Genomic DNA, 8,336 nt, shown 5'->3' on the forward strand with positions numbered 1-8,336 from the left:
AAATTTAAAAGAAAATACTAAAAATTCGACCTGAGGCACATAATCCTACCTAATTTGGTGAAGTTCTAAGAAAATGAAAAACTCTGGAATGAAATATAAGAGCAATCTTAATCATAGGTGTCATTATCTGTGCATTCTTCAGAAAAAAAAAAAAAAAAAGCTTAATGCTTTCATTTGGCTGGAATTTTAAAATAAATAATATTTCTAATAAATAATGTATCATTTTGGCAGATAAAATTGGTCGTGTCCCCAGAGCTGCTCTCCAGTGGCCTTATTTGCTGCTCATTATTTGTACTGATCACACTATTGGAATGCTGTGTGTCTGACAGCACAGAAACCCAGTCATAACCCCAAATGCCTAGAAAGATCAAGTCAATAAAAAGACCAGAAACAGCAATCTTCTTCTGCACATAATGGGTACAAAAGACTGCTTAGTTAACGAACTTGCTCAAGGTCCCAGTAGAAGAGCTCTGAGAGCTTGTATCTCCCAAGTTCTTACCCACAAGATCATCCTTTCTTTTCTATCTATCTGCCTGGTTCTATTGGATAATAACGTTTCAAGGTAAGGAGATTTGAAATGTGGCATCCTTCAAGGCTTTCTTCCTTTTCCATTTCCCATGCTGTAAATATGAAGTCTCTTGGTGAGATCACTGCTAAACACAGGATGGAATATTACCATTATGCTGATGATGCAAGCTGTACATTTCTTGTCTCATGGACATAGTCTCTGCTCTATGGGAAAAATCTGAAAGACATTGCTAACAGAATGCATCAGCAGTTACTCATATCCAAGCCTAAGAAGATCCTTGGCATTGGCAGAGGTCGTATACTTCGAGAGAATATTCCAAAGTCCCCAGCACTGTACTGGGTGAGCTAGCAGAGCCTTTTTTTATTACTATTATTCAATTGCATTACTCTAAGACCCCATCACAGGGCTCTTGACAGGGAAGCTGACATCATTGCAGCTGTACATTTTCTCAGCAAGCTGGGCTATTGTGACTTATTATGTCCACCCAGCACTTTTTTTTTTTTTTTTTTTTTTGGCATCAGCTGCTGCTTATTATTTCTAAATCTTTCACCAGGCTTTTCCATGGCTATATTTAAGACCTACTCATTGAGCTCTAAACTGGCTTGCCTCTGTGCTCATACACCACCCACTGTTCAAAGTTCATACACTGGATAAGAAGTCAGCTGGGGAGCCGAATTCTGCCATGACAATCTTACAGAATAAAATTCCTTCTACAACACCTCTGTCTCCACTTAGCCTTTCGTGGTTTTGTGAATTTAGACTCAAAATATCCTTTAATTTTCTCATTTTTAATATTAATATACAACACAAAATAGAAATGGTGCATACACTTTTGAAAAAAATTATGATAAAGCATGTGTTTGTTTATAACAGTATGTGTGTGCATGTGTATGCACATGTGCAACATACATTATTACACAAATGTGAAGTTATGAATGTTTAACCGGGCTCTATAATCTCCTGTATGTATTTCAGGGCATCAATGTTAGGCATTTTTATTTTCCCATAATAATTTTATAACTACTCTATGAAATATTGTGTATAATTTCCATTTCCTCTTGTCTGTGCAGAACTGCATTCCAAATGCTATTTAATATTATACTTCCTTGTACTGTACAGATGTCACAGGGTATTTAAATATTTTATCATAAAATGCACATACTGTGACTTGTGTCCCAGAGGGTATCCCCTAATTTATAAGTGCCTGATGAAGATGTGTGGATTTTATGTGATATTATTTATTTTTGATAGCCTAGCTGGAAAGCTAGTGCGCAGGGGATAATCTTGATGGATTTGCTATGACAGATCTGCTGTTTTATAAAATTTCCTACCCCAAAGAAATCAGTTCTCCTGCAGTGATGGCTCATGGGAAACTCAGATCACTACCATTAGCAACCATGCATTGATAACATTACAGGATTCAGATGCGGAGAGCTCATTTTAGCTTAAGATTTACACAGTGAACACAAAGCACAGCTTCTCGGATGGACTAGCTGCTGTGGATTACTTACCAGTGCAAAGATATCTGCAATATTTATATTCTTCCTCTCATTTTCCCAGCCTCCAGAACTGCTGTTCGGGCACCCCTTGCATTTTTCAGGGACTAAAGCTACTCCAGCCACCACAAGCACCGCGGGGCCCTCGGCTGAGGAAGCCCAGCCCCCACACGGCCGCGGTGCTCACATCTGTCCATCTGCAGTCATTAATCCAAAGATTTCAACGGAGGCAGAGCTCCCACGCTAACAAGCTGCCACTTTGGGCTCTGCTTTGTTTCCTGCTCTAGCCAAAGCCTCCCCTGTACCCAGTTGGAAAACTCAGCCCCATGTTTTAACCAGTGCTAAAGTGGGAAATTCCAGCTACTCCGTGAGAGCTTTTCAAAGAGGCTCAGCCACAAAACCACAACAGAGGTAGCATTAGAACCCTCACTAACATAAAAGCACAATTTTCTTTTCTTTCTTTTTCTTAAAAGATAGATTAAATATACTAAAAAAAATCTTCCCATAAAATGCTCCCATTGCCCTTGGAGCAGGCAAAGTAGAAACCTTTGCTCATAGCAAGGTACCATTCAGCAGTCTCAGGTTGTGTGATGTATGTGTGCATATGTACATGTCTCATTCTGCAGTAGGCTAATCCTCTCTCTCTTTTTCTTTCTGCACCCAAGTGATATACAGTTTGACATATACAATGGCTGCTGAGAGCAAAAGTCAAGCATATCAAAATGGATAACATTCATTACATGAATTAGACTGAAATAATTCTTAATTTATGGTCTCTAAGTAAAACCAGGGTGAAAAATAGCTTTCTGTCAAACCACAGGTATATAAAAAGAGATTTTGGATTATTTGGTGGATCTGGGCTTACTATTTTTAAAACAACTTTAAAAACATTTTTTTTTGTCAGCCAATAACATATACGCTTCTAGTAAGTAATATATTTTCCTTCTGCAAGACACATCATTTTCTGCTATCCAGGCTCCCACAGAATTGTGTTCTTTGGGAGGTCAATAATGCATGTCTAACCTCCTTACGACCATCACATCAGATTCTTGGATTTTATTCTGATGCCTTTATGCTATGAAATTCACACACTAGAAAGTGTCTGAAACAAGGCAAATGAATATAACAATATATAATATAAAGGTAATATAGTAATATTGAATATAATATAAAGGCTCCTAATATAAGAAAATTGTACAGCTAGAGCCAAGTACAGCTAGAGCCACAAAATCAGCTGTGCAAGTCATTCTCTCACCACACAAGTGAAGCCATTTCTGGTATGGGATGTGACCACAGTCACACACTCTCAATGTTAAGAGATCCTCAGTCTTGTGGAAAGTATGCTGGAATCTACTAATGAGCACAGCTAAAAAATGCCTTCTTATTGCATTTCATTTAACAGAGGGATGCTGGTAATGATGAGGCATGCTTAAACTAGGCCATTCAGAAATTACTTTAACTGAAGAATATACTAGTTCATGCAGAAGGCTGGGGTTTCTACCTAAAGAGAAATGAGTTTTAATGCTATTTAGGTTGAAGAGTCACAGCCTAATATAACATGACCACAAGCAGCATTTACCAATGCTCTCGAGTACCTCATGTGGTCCAGGACATCTGTGATTCAGATGAGACCAGTGGGAGAAATGCTGGCATCTCTGACTACCTCTTCTCCGCAGTGATCACTTGACAGTGACTTTATACTATGTCCTCAATAAGAGAGATCAGCAAATTGGGACAATGCTATGGAAGGCAAAAAATTCTGTCTGTAAAACAAATACAGAAAATTATGCAAATAACAGCCTAGATCTAAAAGAGGTAACAGATATGTCCCTCATAAGGGCATAAGAGGAAAATGCACTAAAAATAACCCTCCAGCTGCTGAGAGGAAGATGGTAGATCTCCCTATTCACTGTTAGACTTCAAGAGCTATCAGTTTATCATGGGATGTAAAAGTGAGAGAGAAAGAAAAAAAAAGGAGAAAAAAGAGCACTAAACTAAAATAAAATACGATATTTGACAACTAAGTGCCCGATCCAAATTCATTGCAGTGGATCACAATATTCTCACCAAATTAAAAACACTCTGGATTGGTGTTTAGCTTGGAACAAAACTGACATGAAAAAGAGAATGTGTATGAGATATATCATACTGTTTTAAATAGCTCTTCTCCCCTAGGCAATGTATTTATGATGCTGAAGGAAGCAAACAAAAATATAGGGCTAGTATTATCAGAAAAAAAATGAACTCTTAGAAGACTTGTACTAGCAGTTACAGCAAAGCACAATATTTTGTACTTTACTGAAATTCACAGAATGACTGAATCACAGAATGATTGAGGTTGGAAAGGACTTCTAGAAATCTAATCCAACCCCCCTGCTCAAGCAGGGACACCTAGAGCATGTGACACAGGGTCACATCCAGGCAGAATTGGAAGATCTCCAGGGGAGACTCCAAAACCTCTCTGTGCTTCCTGTTCCAGGGCTCTGAAACCCTAGCAATAAAGAATCATAGAATCTTTAAGGTTGGAGGAGACCTCTAGAGGTCATCTAGTCCAGCTCCCTTGCTCCAGCAGGGACACATAGAGCATGTGGAAGAGGGCTTGAAGACTTCCAGAGAAGGATACTCCACAATCTGTCTTAGCAACCTGTTCCAGGGCTCTGTCACCCTCTCTTAAGAAAATTTTCCTTAAGTTACTGTGGAACTTTCGGTGCTTCAGTTTCCTGGTGGCCATTTGCTCTAGTTGTATCAGTGGTCACCACTGAAAAGGAGGCCCATCCTCCGCACTCCCTTCCTTGAGGTATTTGTAGACACTGATCAGGTCCCCTCTCAGCCTTCTCTTCTTCAGGCTGAACAAGCCCAGCTCTCTCAGCCTTTCCTCAGAGGGCAGATGTTCCAGGCACCTGATCATCCCCAAGGCCCTGCGCTGGACTCTCTCCAGCAGCTCCACATCTTTCTTGTCCTGGGAAGCCCAGAACTGGACACAGTACTCCAGATGTGGCCTCACCAGGGCTGAGTAGAAGGGAATGATCACTTCTTTTGACCTGTTGGAGACAGGGTTCTTAATGCACTCCAGGATCCCATTGGCCTTCTTGGCCACCAGGGCACACTGCTGCCTCATGGTCAACTTGTTGTCCACCATGACACCCAGGTCCCTTTCGACAGAGCTGCTCTCCAGCAGGTCAGTCCCCAGCCTGTACTGATGTTTGGGTGCAGGACCTTGCACTTGTCCTTTTTGAATTTCATAAGGTTTTTTCATTGCCCAGTTGTCCAGTCTGTCCAGATCCCTCTGGATGGCGGTGCAAGCACTCTGGAGTATCAGTTATTCCTCCTAGTTTGGTATCATCAGAAAACATACTGAGGGGGCACTATATCCCTTTATCCAGGTCACTGATGAATAAAATGAACAGGACTGGACTGAGGACTGACCCTTGGGGGACACCGCTAACTACAGGCCTCCAACCGAACTCAGCGCCACTGATCATCACCCTCTGAGCTCTGCCATGCAGGCAGTTCTCAATCCACCTCACCATCCACACATCTATCCCACAGCTCCAGAGCTTGCCCAGGAGGATGCTGTGAGGGACAGTGTCAAAAGCCTTGCTGAAGTCCATACAGATGAAAAGAAGTTCTTCCTCAGATGAAGATGTCCCCATCCTCTTCACACTCTCCTCTCAGGTACTTAGATATATTGATCAGATCTCCTCTCAGTCTTCTCTTCTCTAGGCTAAACAGGCCCAGATCACTTAGTCTTCCCTCATAAGATAGCTGCTCCAGTCCCTTATGTCACGGAACAAGTGGTGGCGGAGGTGAGTGACAAAAATACACTTCACTCATATGAAAGAAATAACAATAGGATTTATTAGTATGGACAATGATTTCACGAGATTCTATGGCAAGTTCACTTATTATTTACTGCATGGAGGCTCAAGATAATACACAATTATCTTGGGATACCCTCTCATTAGGTCACGAGGTTCAGATTGGACCGCCTTGCTTTCCAGGCTCCTTCTGAGAGGAGTCTGGGTGCGGCTGGATCCAATCCTAGTCCCAGACCTGGTCAACGGTTTATGACTAAGGGTTTCTGTGCACAGTTACATAGTAAAGTTAAAGATGGAGAGCGCGCTATATTTACTTACACAAATCTGTTGTGGAAAGGCATCTCTCAGCCTTGAGGAGTAAACTTGAGAGGCGTCCCTGCTCAAGGGGAGATCCTGATGTGCAGCCCGCTGCCATGCCAGGAGAGCTCAAGGATCTCTCAGGCTGTCTGCATATTTATAGGAAAAGATGATTGACTTATAGTCATTCTTTCATTTCAGAGGCCCATTGGCTAGTGTATTAGCCTTGTCTCCCTGTTGGGATGCAGCCTTCAGAACTGCTATGTTGAGTCTCAGTAGGAGAAGAAATCAGAATGGTGGTGCCTACCAGGATTAGATAAATTGCTGGTGATTAGCAACTGAATAGGGCTGCATGTAACGTACAAGTCAGGTTGAACTGGGAAAGGAGCATATCTGTCACACCTTAATCATCTTTGTCGCTCTCTGCTGAAGCGACCCTCTATAGAAGCTCCACATCCCTCTTGTCCGGGGGAGCCCAGAACTCCACCAATACTCCAGGGGTGACCTCACCAGAGCTGAGCAGAGGGGCACAATCACCTCCCTCAGCCTGCTGGCAAACACCCCTCCTGAGGCAGCCTGAATCCCGTTGGCCTTCTTGGCCATGAGGGCACACTGCTGACTCATGGTTAACTTAGTGTCAACCAGGACTCCCAGGTCCCTCTCCGTGGAGGTGCTTTCCAGCAGGTCAACGCCTAATCTGTCCTGGTGCCTGGGGTTATTCCTCCCCAGGTGCAGGACCCTGCACTTGTCCTTATTGAACCTCATGAGGTTCCTCTCTGCCCAACTCTCCAGCCTGTCCAGGTCCCTCTGGATGGCAGCACAGCCTTCTGGAGTGTCGGCCACTCCACCCAGCTTGGTATTGTCCGCAAACTTGCTCAGGGTGCACTCAGTGCCATCATCCCAGTCATTGATGAACAAGTTGAACAGCACATGGCCCAGTACCAATCCCTGAGGGACACCACTGGCCATAGGCCTCCAACTAGATTTGGCCCCATTTATCACCACCCTCTGAGCTCTGCCATCCAGCCAATTCTCAGTCCAACTCACTGTCCACTCATCTAACCCACAATTCCTGAACTTCCGCATAAGGATGTTATGGGAGATGGTGTTGAAAACCTTGCTGAAGTCATGGTAGACAAGATCTATGGCTCTCCCATTGTCCATTCAGACAGTCAATCCATTGTAGAAGGCTATCATGTTGGTCAAACCTGGCTTATCCATGGTGAATCCATGCTGACTACTCCTGATCTCCTTCTTTTCCTTGACAGGCCTAGAGATGATCTCTAGGATGAGCTGCTCCATTACCTTTCCAAGGATGGAGGTGAGGCTGACAGGTCTGTAGTTGCCTGGCTCCTCCCTCTTGCCCTTTTTGAAGGCTGAAGTGACGTTGTTTTTTTCCAGTCCTCCAGCACCTCCCCACCTCCATGACTTCTTGACGATGATGGCGAGTGGCTGAGTGAGAACTCCTGCCAGTTCTCTCAGTACTCTTCAGTCCATCCCATCCAGGAGATCCCATAGATAAATCCCATAGATTTATGGGTGTCCATTTTGCCTAAATAATCCCAAACCCAATCCTCCTTGATCAGTGGAAAGTCTTCACCTCTCCCAGTTATCTCTCTTGTGTCCAAGTAATTCGTGAATACTCTCTCCAATAATGATACAATAATTTCTGTGATGAAAAGTAAATATATTTTGCTAGATTGGGTAAAAAAGGGTTCAATAGGTTTCAGGATAAAGTCAAGAACAAGTTACAGATACTTAAGGGGAATGTTAAAAAATACAAAATAAATACAATCATTGCCTGAAAATAGGGCTACTTTAGTAGGTGAGAGATAGCCATGACTCACAGATTTATTATTTGTCCCTATTTAATTAGAGGTTTGACAGAAAATAAGACATAAAAATATTACTATAAATAGGAAACAAGTAATAAGTAGATAGTAGTGGTACCTAACCAATTAGTCCAAGCAAAATATCTTCCTTACTACTCACTGAAAATAGTGAGTCCTTGGAAATTATTTCTGAAAAGTCATGGAGCATTACATAGCAAGTATAGCATCAAACATCAGTAGAGTGATTTACCAATCAATGAGTCTAATTTCAGATATACTCAGCTATGACAAACACAGAACAAGTGCTGAGAGGAAGAAGGAGAGGAGAGGAGAGGAGAGGAGAGGAGAGGAGAGGAGAGGAGAG

Source organism: Nothoprocta perdicaria, unplaced genomic scaffold (genome assembly GCF_003342845.1).
Source record: "Nothoprocta perdicaria isolate Ctin4 unplaced genomic scaffold, notPer1 scaffold_79, whole genome shotgun sequence".
NCBI lineage: Eukaryota > Metazoa > Chordata > Aves > Tinamiformes > Tinamidae > Nothoprocta > Nothoprocta perdicaria.